The 16105-nt window shown below is 39.2% G+C and overlaps 2 long non-coding RNA genes across 2 annotated transcripts; both read right to left on the reverse strand.

Annotated features, from left to right (window-relative positions):
* Positions 1–7330: 7330 nt before the first annotated feature.
* Positions 7331–8744, reverse strand: LOC110935031. The gene is made up of 3 exons (XR_002588811.2): positions 8620–8744; positions 8043–8108; positions 7331–7428 (listed from the first exon to the last, which is right to left on the reverse strand). It is a non-coding gene; the product is annotated as an uncharacterized LOC110935031 (long non-coding RNA).
* Positions 8745–14070: 5326 nt separating this feature from the next.
* LOC110935032 lies at positions 14071–15470 on the reverse strand. Its single transcript, XR_002588812.2, has 3 exons — positions 15346–15470; positions 14768–14833; positions 14071–14168 (listed from the first exon to the last, which is right to left on the reverse strand). It is a non-coding gene; the product is annotated as an uncharacterized LOC110935032 (long non-coding RNA).
* Positions 15471–16105: the final 635 nt, after the last annotated feature.

Here is a 16105-nt window from a genome sequence, read left to right on the forward strand (position 1 = left end):
CCAGGTGGCGCAGAAAATAATGAGAGCATGAATCGAATCTGGGTCACTTGTAACGTCAGATCTCTCCCTTACCACTCCACCACTAGCCCATCGGCAATATAAGATTAAAATTTAGAACTATCTACGGTTTTCTCGTCAAAATGTGGTTTGGATAATGTTTTATGTCTAAAATAGAAGAGTTAACTTCCATTTTGTTCCCTGTGATTTGATCATTTTAACGGTTTTGCCTTAGTAGTTTAAAAATAGTCATTTTCTTTCCTGATTTTTCTAACTTATCGTCATTTTGCTCCCGCCTCTAACTCCATTCAAAAAATCCATTAACTAGAAGTGTATTTTGGTAATTTTATAGATAAAAGCAAGGGCATGTAAGTCTTTTCACCTAAATAAACCTATAACTTGTTTATTTACATGTATTATAAGTAATTCTTTTCTAATCCCCCATCTTTCCAACCACTCTTTCTACCGGCCACCACCATCCACAACCATCCACCACCATCTGCAACCATCACCTGTCGACCACGACTACTACGACTTTTAACTAAACGTTTTAATTATGTTAGAGCCAGGGAGTAAACTACCGAAATACGCCTACTTTTAATTGAACGTTTTAACTTAGAGCTAGGGAGCAAATTGGCGACAAACTCGAAAGAGCAGGAAGGAAAATGACTATTTTTAAACTATTGAAGCAAAATCGTTAAAATAACCAAACTACAGGGAGCAAAACAAAAGTTAACTCAAAATAGAATTTCTGTCATACAACTACTAAACTTTACTTTTATAACTTTTTCAGCCCTAACACTAACACTAGTGTAACATCTCGTTTTCGGAATATGAAAAACATGATGTGCTTGCATAAGTTGCATTTATATTTCTAAGATTGCTTTATGGGTGTTTAATAAAGTGTATAAACGGGTGTTAAACAAAGCAGGCAATAAATGATAGTTGAGGGGTACGAAATTGAAAGTTGTGAGACTAAGTAGTAAATGTGTCAAGCTTGTTACACAATTGTGTGCCCAAAGCTGAGTAAAAAAGAAACATTTGCCACATGGTGCAAAAATCGACGTGTGTCTAAGCTGTACACGAGCGTCTACTATTTCATTGTACACGCCTGTGTACATGGTGAGTCATCATACACAGGTCATATCGATGGGCATGTCTGCATCGACTTTTAGGGTATAAATACGTGATTCAGGGCTCGTCTTTTCGTTCTGCGAGATGTGGAGCCTCGAGAATCCATTGAGTGTATTTTGAGGATAATCTAGTGACATATTACAAAAAGAGTGAGTAAAGCGGGTATGATTGATGGTGAGATACAGAGGTAATCAATAGCGGTGCATAGTGGTGAACGAGAGGCGGTTTTAGTCACGATTTCTAACGAATGTCTTGCATACCCGAGTTACCGCTAACGATAGGTGAAGCACTTTAACCCAAGGGTAGTGGGGTTTATTTATCTTAAAAACCAATATAATAGTGTTGATTAGTTTCATGATTAGGAACTGTTAGAGAACAATTCATGTATTAGTTACGTGTCATGTTATGTAAGAGAATATATAAATATGCGTGCTAAATGTTTTATGCGGGGTTTGATAATAGTATGTTAATGTGGTACACTTGTGGGTTAGTTGTCTTGGGTATATTATCATAAACGTGATCATCGTGTGGGTATGTGATGGTTAATGTGAATGGTCGTGTGTAGGTGGTCGTTAATATGTATAACCGTTGGCAGGTAAACATGATTGCGAATCACTATGTGTAGGTGGATGTTAACACGTATCACCATGGGTAGGTGAACATGGGTGTGAATCACTGTGTTTAGGTAGTTGTTAATGTGTATGAGTGTATCTTCGTGGGCAGGTATGGCTGAAAATCACTATGTGTGGGTGGTCGTTAGGTGACTCACGATGAATAGGTTAATAAAATATGTTTGAAACAAAGGGATAAGATTTAATGTGAACAAGAGTAAACAAATGATAAAGGTATATTAACTTTGATATATTTGGGTATAAATCGTTAAGATGTTTTATGGGAAAGTGTTTTGTGTCGTATTAATGAGACACTTTGAAAAATTAAATCGACACCACTAATATGCATCGTATTGGCCTATACGATGCGTATTAGGTCAAATTTAATTTTCAAGGTCAGTTAAAGGCTAACACTGTCTCCTCATGCGGACTGAACGATGCGTATTAGTAACAGGTAGTCTATCAAACCTGACAGATAGGGTTCACGTGCAAACCCTATATTGATCATATAGGCCTATACGATCCGTATTATAGTACGGAATTATATTCCGTCACTTAACATTGACATAAAGTGATTGAAAGAACATTGCATCAGCCCTATACAGGTCGTATAGGTCTATACGACCCGTATTGGTCTATAAATTTGCATTCTGGTTGGCCTTTGTAAACGAGGAAGACGAAGACGATTCACATTGTCTTCGTTTTTCCTTTATATTCGATTCCACCATGTCTTGGTTCAACCTTAATTACATTTTCGGCGAGTTGTCCGACACAAACACGAGCACGTTTATTCCGAAAAGCAGTGTGGTATAACATTTTTCAACTTGTGTTGTATTGTTTTTTTTTTTTTTGTGAAATACTTAGCACACCGTTTGTATTAGGAGGGGCCTGCATTCCCTGATTCTTACTATGGGAGAGGAAATGATCATCACGCGGAGGAGGTCGTGTCCGGCTTTCGTCCCCGTCATAATGAATCGTTGTTGCCAGACCTCAACGAGGTAAGTATTTATTTATTTTTTTCTATTCGGCATTAAACTTACCATTACCTTTTACCCGTTGGTTTTTTTAGTTTGTTGAGCCCCGCCAGCCGTTGTTGCCAGATCTGAATGAGGTAAAAATATATTTACATATTATTCAGAAGGCTTTTAGATGTGCCGTTATGATTTAACCGTTGTTTTTTTTTTCAGTTTATTGTGGCTAGCGATGATCATGGTTATGGGTCTCCGTATTATGATGCCAGTTACGGTGCCTCGTTTGGACAAGAAGAATATGACAATAACTTTCCGTTAGTGGTGCCTCGGGCGTACAACAAGACATTGGTGAACCTTTTTATGCGCAAGAATCATTGGTGACGAGCAACCCGCTTACCCTGAAGTTTCGTACAAAACTGATCAGGTGCGAATAATATATATTTTTGTTAAAATGGGAATTAGCCTGTAATAATCCACCTGGACCTTATTGGCCATTAATAATCCCACCTGATAATATTCCCCACATCAGTCCCACATTTCACCTATTTTTCCTACAATGGTCCCTCGTTAAAAAAACTTAACGAGGTTTAGCTTTTTTCGAAATTACAAACAGATTTTTAGGGCTTTTGATCAGAACGATGATACGAGTCCATTGATGTAAAACTTACTTCGAAATGGTGCTCCAAGTGACTTGATTTTGGTTAATTGGAAATTTAAACACCCGAATTGAAGCGCCGTCTTCATCGTTTTTCGAGGCAAGTTTTACATCAGTGGACTCGTATCGTCGTTCTAGTCAAAAGCCCTAAAAAATTTTGTTTGTAATTTGGAAAAAAGCATAACTCTGTTAAGTTTTTTTAATGGGGGACCATTGTAGGAAAAATATGTGAAAGGTGGGACTAGTGGGGGGAATATTCTAATGTGGGATTATTAATGGCTAATAAGGTCTTGTTGGATTATTACAGACCAATTTCCCTTGTTAAAAATATTACTATAAACGTTATATATTTGAAAAACTGTATTATAGATGTTATATTTTTTCTGTTAAAAATTATTATAAATGTTATATTTTTTTTAAATGTATTATAAATGTTATATATTTTTTGTTAAAAAAATATTATAAATGTTATATATATTTTTCACTTAGGATTTTATATCCCGCAATGAGTTGGAAGGTTGGGTAAAAAGAAGGGGTTTAGCCAACGGATACGTTATTGTTACTAGACGGTCCAAGGATCACTGGACATGGCTCCAATGTTGTCGTAGTGGCGAGCATGAGAGTAAGGCCACAATTAGGAAAACCGGCAGCAAAAAATGCGCATGCCCTTTTATGGTGATAGATCGTCTCGACCAAAGTCGTCGAGCTTCACGGATAGATTATCTGCATAAAAATTTTAACGAGAAGCATAACCACGCCCTGGTGAACATCTGGAGGGTTACACGAATGCTAGGAGACTTATTCCTAATGAGTTTAGACTGGTGCAAGAGCTGACAGATCAAGACATACAACCCCATATAATCTGGAAGGTCGTAACCGACTCCTATGCAGAGACTTGAACAAATCCTCATCGCTCCGAAGGATATACACAACGCTCTTCAAAAGATTAGGGCCACAAAGTTTGATAAAAAAATGACTCCTATGCAGAGACTTGAACAAATCCTACAGGAAAAAAAGATGACCTGTTACATACAGGCGGAACCTTCCACCAATGTCGTTCAGAATATATTTTTCTGTCACGACAAGTTCTTTGAAATGTGGAGGGCATTCCCGCATGTGCTTATGGTCGACACAACCTACAAAACTAACATGTACAATCTTCCATTTTTGCAAGTTGTGGGTATGACGTCGACAAACCAAACCTTTTGTGTTGCGCATGCATTTCTTTTAAATGAGCAGGAGGTAATGTACGATTGGGTCCTGGAGAGAGGATTAGGTCCATGCTGCACGAGTGCATGGAGCCGCGTGTAATTTGTACGGACAGAAAATAAGCACTGATAAACGGGTGTAAAAAATATTCCCTACCGCACATAGATATCTCTGTAGGTTCCACATCTTACAGAATATTGTAAAGCACTGCAAGAATTCATTTACTCAACCAGATTGGGAGGACTTTGTTCGTCAGTGGAAAACAGTGTGTGATTCTGCTAACGAGGAGTTATACGATTATAAACTCTCCAACCTTCATAGACACCTTCTCAATCAACAACGTAAACGTACGTTTTCTCTTAATACATTCATATAAATAGATATATAATTTGAATATATTTATTTTTTTCAAATGTTTTTTATTACCTGAGGGATAACTGGTTAAACACATCCCGCTATAAATTTGTATCTGCATGGACCAATCAAACGCTAACATTTTACCAAACTACGACAGATAGAGCTGAAGGCACATATGCTGCATTAAAGAAACAGCTCACTACACCGAAATGCAGTCTGGAAACCTCGGTGAAAAAGGTGGACACCTTGGTACTAAAACAATATACACAAATAAAGAAATGTTTGAAAGAAAGTCACACCAAGCGAATGAACAGCCACCTTGAGATTCCTTTGTCTCGCAACCTACTTTGTAAAGTTTCCATCCATGCTCTTAACCTATTAAAAAACGATCTAACACGGAGACTATCCGCGTTGCGGTCATTCGGATCAACATGTGGCTGCCAGCTGTACACCGGTTACGGGTTGTTATGTGTCTGTCGTCTGGAGAAATTGCAAAATACAGGTAGTTATAGACTTATAAAAAATGTGTTATTTTATTAATTTAATATGCTTGTGCAATGCTCTTTTTTGTTTTGCAGAACGCATTATTCAGCTCGATGATATAGACATTTTCTTGAGAAAACTTGACCTGAATCCATCAACTTTTGATGATGAAGAGGTTGATGTAGAAAAAGAATTAAAAGATGTGAAACAGAAAATGTGTACCCAACCCCCGCAAGTGAAGAAAAGCATCATATCGAAGATCAAGGCGGTTATAAACCCATTTATAAGCGACAAAAAACCGCCTATCGTACAAGAAAACACTCGTGGGCGGCCAACGTCCAAGGCCCAACAAAGAAGAGCACAACCTGCTAGACATAGCTCAGTTGGGCCTTCCGAACAACAAAGTAGGTGTGACCCTCCTCGACACATCTCTTATGTACAGTCGCAAGATTCTCTAATACCGTCTACATCTGCAACGTCTCAAAAGTCTCAAAGGTCGTTACTGCGACGTAGTCGTTCAATGGCTTCACAGAAAAAAAGAGCCTTATGAGGACCATGGGTTTCCGTTAATCACTGATGATGGAACGCTTGAATATGTTCTCATATTCAAAAATTAAATTCCAAAAGTGTTCCGCCCCCCACATTTCAAAAATAAAAGATATCAAGCCGGATGGACATTGTGGGTTTCGGGATATGGCTGTGGGTTTAGGGTTGGAACAAGACTACTTTGGGTTTATTCGGAGCCAACTAGTTGAAGAGTTGATGGTTATGAACAAAGATATGTGGAAGTACATTTTAGACAGTGATTTACCAAGGAGACTACGACGCGCAACTAAAGAGAATAAATTTTATTGTGGTTGGGAGAGCACCCATGGAGCATTAGATGGAGATCATCAGGCAGGACTCCTTCTTGCCCATAGGTTTGGTGTGATTGTTCACGTATTAGACATAAGAGGTTGTTCGACTTTATTCCCCTTCTATCATCCAGAGCGCGGACGTGTCCCCCATCAGGTCGTTACACTGTATATGTTAAGAATAGTCATTTCATCCACATCAAACTTGAAGGGGACTATCCAATGCCGTCACCGAACTATCTTTGGGTAAGATACGCGGGTGAAGAAGCAGCACTTTGGATGGAACACTACACGGAACGCATAACGTGGTATGAAATGATAACGAAGCCTAATATTGACAAGACAATGCATTATACTAATTAATTTGTAACTTTAAAGAATAATTTATTTAAATAATGTATTCCATTTGTTTTAATTTTTTTTACCGGAGCCTAAAATACGTTAAAATACGCAAAAATACGTCAAAATACGCTAAAATACGATAAAATACACTAAAATACGCTTGAATACGTCAAAATATGCTAAAATACGTCCAAATATGCTAAAGTACGTGGAGCCGACCAGGTTGACACAGCAGAAGCTGATCGGCATGCACATGACGCGTGACTTCCCTTGGCTCGAGCTTCGATTTATAGGAGCTGATGGGCAGCAGTTTGTCCCCGCCGACTTCCCAGCTGAGTTACCAGAGGAGCTGCCAGAGCCGGCAGGTGGTGATGCCGCCGAGGACGATGACGATGACGATGGCGATAATGTCGATGGTGACCACGCTCACCCACCACCCCCGCCAGCTGGATAGCCACTGCAGCCGAAACCACAGGGGGTGCCTAAATACCCCAAGGACGTTCTGTACAACCAGCTCCATCCAGCTGTGGCGCTTGCGTTACAGCAGATGGAGGACCGTCTGTAATACCCTTAAATTTAAACTCGAATTAATCGCTAATTTATACCAAAAGATGATAGCTTAACATAAGTTTCAAAAATATTATACGCCTTAGTCAACTAATGACTAAGGTAGAACGTACTAAGTCGTTTAAGGATTTGTTTACAAACCAAGAACAACTAATTAACAAGTTCAAAACATAGCGGAAGCTTCAAAATGGAGTGTTCGGTTCTTCATTAAATCACTTGATCGCCATCCATGAGACCCACCTAAATACCTATGATCAACCATTAAATCATTAGCTTTGACATTAATAAATAATAGGATTTCAAGGTTTAACATCACATTGAAAATAACAGAAATATAAAAGTTTTCCAGGCTCCACCGTAACTTACGGTGGCAACTTACGGTGCCACCGTAAGTTACGGTGAGTGCTGGAAATCCTTGGATCCACCGTAAATCAGTAGAAGTCTACCGTAAATCCTTAATCTTTACCGTAAATTACGGTGACACCGTAATTTACGGTAGCACCTGGAAATTCATGTTTTTGTCTGGTTTAAGCATTTCGTCCAAAATCCCAACTCTCGGATTTCAGTATTCTGCAGTATCAATGTAATAAAAGTCTGATATTTCTAGCACGTCATGATATAACCAACTACATTCAACAATCTATCATGTTCCGGAATGTAAATCATGTTTTACTTGATTATTTGACCCGTTTGGCTTGTCTATGGAATTCCTTCCTTTATGACAACTACCAACGAGTTTAATTCATCATTCAACCAAGTATTCAATATAACAATACCATCGCTTTAATTCATAACAACTAGTAATTTGATATTCAACTACAATGATCTAATTTCACTTAATGTAACGGGTCATGTTACATACCTTTAAAGTAAACCCTTCAACGTGCATCCACACCGGTTTGTCCGCTAGATGCCCCGGCTTCCTTCCCTAAAGAGTTCAAGCACTTTATGTTTAGAACTCCATGTTTTACACACATAACGCACATTCGTCATACTTCGTATTTATGCGTTTAAAACTTAACAATTCAGTTTTCAAGCCTTCTTTGAGGCATTTCAACAAACATCATGAGGGCAGAATTTCTATATCATTCGTATTCATGTTTATGGATTGCTAATTAGTTAACTTAACTTCAATTAAGCCATCACATATCATGTAAACATCATATCTTTCTGGAACTATCTTCTAAGGTCAATTTACACTAAAATAACCACTCAAAATCCTAGAGTTCATCATCATCATGTAAAACCCACAACCCACCTTCAAGGTGTTCATGGAATTTTCCTTAATTTGGTCATGTTTAGCATGAAATCAGTTAGGTTTCACTTCTAAACACCTCATCACTTCTAATCAAACCTAATAGCACACATGCAACATAAATTCTCTGATTTACTAAAATCATGAGAATTTCAAACGAAGAATTAACACGATTTTTACATACCTTGGAATCCTCTTGTGATGAGGATCACTAATCTATGTTTAGATTTCGATTTGGACTTGATTTGGGCTTTCAATTTGAGCTTTTTGTGACAAGTTAGGGTTTTGAAGATATCCCCTGGTCGCCCCCTTCTCTCTTGATCGACCAAACACCAGGTTTTTGGGTGTTTGGTTTTGTTTAGTTACTAATTATGACTTAAGTTTTAGTTTTTGACAATTCAGGCCCCTCTACTTTGTTCTACACATTGTTTAGTAGGCTTTAAACCCTTCATGAGCTATTTCTAGTCTATCAACTAACTAGGTTAGAAGTTTCTAGTTAGTAAATTTCCGTTTATTTATAATTTATAATTTTAACATAAGGTTTTATATTTTCGGGGTGTTACAAGTCCACCCCCCTTAAAAGGGTTTCGTCCCCGAAACCGAATTACGTACCAATTAATGTAGGGTAGAGTCGTTGCATTTCTTCCTCGGACTCCCATGTAGTGTCCGAGCCTTTTCTATGCTCCCATCTGACCTTGACTTGTTTGATTTGTCTATTTCGTAAGTATTTGACCTTTCGATCCAAAACCTCCACCGGTCTTACCGCATAATTCAAACTATTATCCACTTCGATGTCATCGTAATGGATATAAGTCGTTTCGTCCGCTAGGCACTTTCTTAATTGTGACACGTGGAACGTGCTATGAATTCCTCTTAGTTCTGCCGGTAGTTCGAGGCGGTAAGCTACTTTGCCAATCTTTTCAACAATTTTAAATGGTCCAATAAACCTCGGGCTTAGCTTCCCCCTTTTTCTGAATCTGATAATACCCTTCCATGGGGAAACCTTTAGCATGACCATATCGCCAACCTGAAATTCAATTGGCCTATTTCTTTTATCTGCGTATGCCTTTTGCCGGTCTTGATCCGCTTTCAAGTGTGCCCGGACTATATCGATTTTCGCATTTGTAGTTCGGATTATATCAGCAGGTGCTAGTCCTCGCGGACCCACTTCTCCCCAACAAACCGGAGTCCGACATTTTCTGCCATATAATAGTTCATACAGGGCCATTTTAATGCTCGCGTGATAGCTATTGTTATATGCGAATTCGACCAAGGGTAAATGGACATCCCAACTACCTCCAAAGTCAATAATGCAAGCCCGCAGCATATCTCCCAACGTTTGTATTGTTCTTTCACTCTGCCCATCCGTCTGTGGATGGTAAGCAGTGCTAAGGAACAATTTAGTTCTCATCTGTTCTTGGAATTCACGCCAGAATTTCGAAGTAAACCGAGTATCTCTGTCTGACACAATGGATATCGGTACCCCATGCCTTGCTATGATTTCATTGGTGTAAACCTCCGACATTTTCTCAGATGTATAAGTCTCACGAATCGGAAGAAAGTGAGCGCTTTTAGTTAACCTATCCACGACCACCCAAATAGCATCAAAACCACGACTTGTCTTAGGCAGTTTGGTCAATAGGTCCATCGTAATTTGCTCCCATTTCCAAACCGGAATTTCTAACGGTTGAAGTTTACCATATGGCCTTTGGTGTTCCGCCTTGACTTGTAGGCACGTCAAACATCTTTCCACGTATTTCACGGTGTCCCGCTTCATTCCGGGCCACCAATAGTTTTGCTTCAAATCATGATACATCTTGGTCGCTCCCGGGTGAATGGAATAGCGGGATTTGTGAGCTTCATCAAGTAGAAGCTTCTTAACCTCACATGTGTTAGGGACCCAGATTCTATTAAAACGAGTCTTTAGGCCGTGACTGCCTACCTCTAGGTCTTTAACTTGGCCAATAATTCTTTCCTTTTTCCAGTTTTCTGCCTTTACAGCTTCATCTTGTGCTTCTCGAATTCGTTCTAGCAAGCTTGAAGTCACAACCAGTTGCATTGATCGTACCCGTATCGGGGTATAATCTGTTTTGCGGCTCAGCGCATCGGCCACTACATTAGCCTTTCCTGGGTGATAACGTATTTCACAATCGTAGTCTTTCACCGTTTCCAGCCATCTTCTTTGTCGCATGTTTAACTCCTTCTGATCGAAGAAGTATTTCAAACTCTTGTGGTCGGTGAATATGGTGCACTTTACCCCATACAAGTAGTGCCTCCATATTTTTAATGCAAACACTACCGCCGCCAACTCGAGATCGTGTGTGGGATATTTCTTCTCGTGTATCTTCAATTGCCTCGAGGCATAGGCTATTACCTTGCCCCGTTGCATCAACACGCAACCGAGTCCTGATAGTGAAGCATCCGAATAAACCTCCATGTCTTCGACTCCGTCCGGCAATGTTAGTACCGGAGCTTGAGTTAACTTTTCTTTTAGCGTTTGAAACGCTTTCTCTTGGTCAACACCCCAAATGAACCTCTCTTTCTTTCGTGTTAGCTTTGTTAGTGGTGACGCAATCTTCGAGAAATCTTGAATGAATCTCCTGTAATACCCCGCAAGCCCCAAGAAACTTCTAATTTCTGAAGGGTTCTTCGGGGGATTCCATTTTGACACGACCTCTATCTTTGACGGATCCACCAGTACTCCGTCGGCACTTATAACATGGCCAAGAAATTGTACCTCTCGTAACCAAAAGGCACATTTAGAGAATTTTGCGTAAAGCTTCTCTCGTCTAAGGGTTTCTAACACTTCTCGTAAGTGATGTGCGTGTTCAGCTTCACTTTTCGAATATACCAATATATCATCGATAAACACGATGACCGACTTATCCAGCATTGGTTTGCAAACCCGGTTCATGAGGTCCATGAAAGCCGCGGGTGCGTTTGTTAGCCCGAATGACATCACGAGGAATTCGTAATGTCCGTATCTCGTGCGAAAAGCCGTCTTCGGCACATCTTCTTCTTTGACCTTTAATTGATGATACCCCGATCTAAGGTCAATTTTGGAAAACCAGCTCGCACCTTGTAGTTGGTCGAATAAATCGTCTATCCTCGGGAGCGGGTACCGGTTCTTTACCGTGAGTTTGTTTAACTCCCGGTAATCGATACACATGCGCATACTCCCATCTTTCTTTCTCACGAACAATACCGGTGCGCCCCAAGGAGACACACTCGGCCTTATGAATCCCTTGTCGAGCAGGTCTTGGATTTGGGACATCAATTCTTATAATTCTGACGGCGCAAGTCGGTACGGGGCTTTTGCTACGGGTTTCGCGCCCGGAATCAATTCGATCCCGAACTCTACTTCCCGTTCGGGCGGTATCCCCGGTAAATCTTCCGGAAAAACATCTTCATAATCTCGTACTACCGGTACATCTCCAATCTTTCGTGATTCTTTTTCGGGTTCATTAGCGTATATCATAAATGCCTTGCATCCTTGCTTCATTAGCTTGTGAGCTTTCAACATTGAGCATACTATGGGATTGCCTCCTTTTTCGCCATAGATGGTGACGTGTTTCCCGCTCAGAGATGTCAGTTTTATCTCTTTACGGAAGCACACGACCTTTGCATGGTGTCGAGATAGCCAATCCATCCCAACGACGACTTGAAATTCTCCCATCGACATCGGGATTAGATTTATCAAATATTCTTCATCGTCAATGCTCAGTTTGCAATTTTCACATACATCGCAAACAATAAAGCTTTTATTATTACCTATCTCTACTTCTAAGGGCACAGGTAATTTAGTTAGAACAAATGAAGGATGTCGAATAAATCCATACGAAACAAAGGATTTATTCGCACCCGTATCAAATAACACACGTGCAGGAATCGATTTTACAGTAAATATACCTGAGACCACGTCAGGTTCAATCTTTGCTTCTGCGGCGGTTAGTTGAAAAGATCTTGCCTTTGCTTTAGGGGCTTCACCCTTCGGTTCCGGCCCATCCTTCTTTTCAACCAATTCCGGGCATTCAGACTTCTTATGACCCGTTCGATAACAATTATAACAAACCGTCACCTTCTCCGGGCACGATATAGCTATATGTCCCGTTTTCTTGCATATAGGACAAGGCTTATCCTTGTAACGACATTCGCCTTTATGACCCTTCCCGCAAATTCTGCAACTTGGTGACCCGCCTTTCGTATCAGATTTCCTTGCGGTCTCATTTGTTCGTGCCTTCTTAGTAGGGCTTGGATTTACATCATGTGCTCTCCGTTCACCCCTTTCGATACTCTTTTTCAGCTCGATTTCCCTCTCCCGAGCAGCATTTATAATCTCGGTAAGGGTCTCGTATTTGGAAGGGGTGATAAACTCCCTATACTCGGCACTCAACATGTTATGATAGTAGTATATCTTTTGTTCTTCGTTTGTCACTAGATCGTCACAAAACTTCATTTTGTCCATAAACGTTGCCGTGATCTTGTCTATGGTCTCGTTTTTGTGCCCGAGCTGCATGAACTCTTCCTTGATTTTATTCATAACCGCTTTAGGGCTATGATGCTTCAGAAATGGCGTCTTGAATTCATCCCAAGTCATGACCTTAACAGCTTCAATACCGATCTCTCTCTTCTTGTTATCCCACCAATCTTTTGCTTGATTTCTTAGTTGACCCGTACCATAGGCTACATAGTCATCTACATCACAATGGGTCCTCTCGAATACCCCTTCGATATCACTTAGCCATCTTTGGCACACTATTGGGTCAACCTCCCCATTATATATCGGTGGTTTACAAGCCATGAATTCCTTGTATGAACAAGGTTTCCGTCCTCCATGTTTTTCCTTTTCAAGTTTTGAGTCATCTTCTAATTTCTTGATTCTATCTTCTACCATTGATAGAACTGTGTTTTGAATTCTATCAATGAAGCCTGTCAGACTGTTTTCAATTGCCTTTCCAACTTCTTCGGCAATCACTTCCCTCACTTGTTCGGTGACTCTTGGCACCGCATCATCATTACCTTTATCAGCCATCTCTATTTCTGAAATGTTTACACAAGTTGTTAAAACATTCCATTTATAACACATGCTGTTCTTGTTTGATTCAATCAAGTTCATAACTTGATTTAATCGCTCTTGCTTTAATTCAATCAAGTTCACAACTTGATTTGATCATTCTTGCTTTTGATTCAATCAAGTTCACAACTTGATTTGATCGTTCTTGCTTTTGATTCAATCAAGTTCACAACTTGATTTGATCGTTCTTGCTTTTGATTCAATCAAGTTCACAACTTGATTTGATCGTTCTTGCTTTTGATTTCTTGTATTTAAATGAGCTTACTTGCTCTTTTCATGCATATTTGTTCATTACTCATTCTTTACGTAATATAAAATTTATTAACAGAAGTTAGTTCTTACCGGATGGTCGATCAAGCTTGAACCGAACACTTATTGACAACCTGTGGCTCTGATTACCAACTTGTAATACCCTTAAATTTAAACTCGAATTAATCGCTAATTTATACCAAAAGATGATAGCTTAACATAAGTTTCAAAAATATTATACGCCTTAGTCAACTAATGACTAAGGTAGAACGTACTAAGTCGTTTAAGGATTTGTTTACAAACCAAGAACAACTAATTAACAAGTTCAAAACATAGCGGAAGCTTCAAAATGGAGTGTTCGGTTCTTCATTAAATCACTTGATCGCCATCCATGAGACCCACCTAAATACCTATGATCAACCATTAAATCATTAGCTTTGACATTAATAAATAATAGGATTTCAAGGTTTAACATCACATTGAAAATAACAGAAATATAAAGTTTTCCAGGCTCCACCGTAACTTACGGTGCCACCATAAGTTACGGTGAGTGCTGGAAATCCTTGGATCCACCGTAAATCAGTAGAAGTCTACCGTAAATCCTTAATCTTTATCGTAAATTACGGTGACACCGTAATTTACGGTAGCACCTGGAAATTCATGTTTTTGTCTGGTTTAAGCATTTCGTCCAAAATCCCAACTCTCGGATTTCAGTATTCTGCAGTATCAATGTAATAAAGTCTGATATTTCTAGCACGTCATGATATAACCAACTACATTCAACAATCTATCATGTTCCGGAATGTAAATCATGTTTTACTTGATTATTTGACCCGTTTGGCTTGTCTATGGAATTCCTTCCTTTATGACAACTACCAACGAGTTTAATTCATCATTCAACCAAGTATTCAATATAACAATACCATCGCTTTAATTCATAACAACTAGTAATTTGATATTCAACTACAATGATCTAATTTCACTTAATGTAACGGGTCATGTTACATACCTTTAAAGTAAACCCTTCAACGTGCATCCACACCGGTTTGTCCGCTAGATGCCCCGGCTTCCTTCCCTAAAGAGTTCAAGCACTTTATGTTTAGAACTCCATGTTTTACACACATAACGCACATTCGTCATACTTCGTATTTATGCGTTTAAAACTTAACAATTCAGTTTTCAAGCCTTCTTTGAGGCATTTCAACAAACATCATGAGGGCAGAATTTCTATATCATTCGTATTCATGTTTATGGATTGCTAATTAGTTAACTTAACTTCAATTAAGCCATCACATATCATGTAAACATCATATCTTTCTGGAGCTATCTTCTAAGGTCAATTTACACTAAAATAACCACTCAAAATCCTAGAGTTCATCATCATCATGTAAAACCCACAACCCACCTTCAAGGTGTTCATGGAATTTTCCTTAATTTGGTCATGTTTAGCATGAAATCAGTTAGGTTTCACTTCTAAACACCTCATCACTTCTAATCAAACCTAATAGCACACATGCAACATAAATTCTCTGATTTACTAAAATCATGAGAATTTCAAACGAAGAATTAACACGAATTTTTACATACCTTGGAATCCTCTTGTGATGAGGATCACTAATCTATGTTTAGATTTCGATTTGGACTTGATTTGGGCTTTCAATTTGAGCTTTTTGTGACAAGTTAGGGTTTTGAAGATATCCCCTGGTCGCCCCCTTCTCTCTTGATCGACCAAACACCAGGTTTTTGGGTGTTTGGTTTTGTTTAGTTACTAATTATGACTTAAGTTTTAGTTTTTGACAATTCAGGCCCCTCTACTATGTTCTACACATTGTTTAGTAGGCTTTAAACCCTTCATGAGCTATTTCTAGTCTATCAACTAACTAGGTTAGAAGTTTCTAGTTAGTAAATTTGCGTTTATTTATAATTTATAATTTTAACATAAGGTTTTATATTTTCGGGGTGTTACACCGTCTGCAGGTGCGGATAGACGCCCATCACCGCCGTACTGAGGCCCTTCTCATGTGGGCGATCCAGGGCGATATACAGGTGGCTATTGACCGTGGTCAGACCCCATTGCTAATACCACCGTTGTCGCCTCGCCCTTGACAGGATGCGGATCAGGGGCGGGGCCCTTAGGCACCAGTCAGGAGGGTCAGGATCCAGCGGTTTAGGATCGTTGTACTTTTTTGGATTTTGACAGTTTATGTATTTTAGACGATGTCATGTATATATACAAACTTATTATGTAATTAAATTTGCAGTTTCAATTTATTTGTATTTGTGATTGTTTATTTTGACTGTTTAGATTAGTTTGCTTGGTTACGTATAATGTAAATATCACACGTCG

This window comes from Helianthus annuus, chromosome 4 (assembly GCF_002127325.2).
Source record: "Helianthus annuus cultivar XRQ/B chromosome 4, HanXRQr2.0-SUNRISE, whole genome shotgun sequence".
NCBI classification, from domain to species: domain Eukaryota; kingdom Viridiplantae; phylum Streptophyta; class Magnoliopsida; order Asterales; family Asteraceae; genus Helianthus; species Helianthus annuus.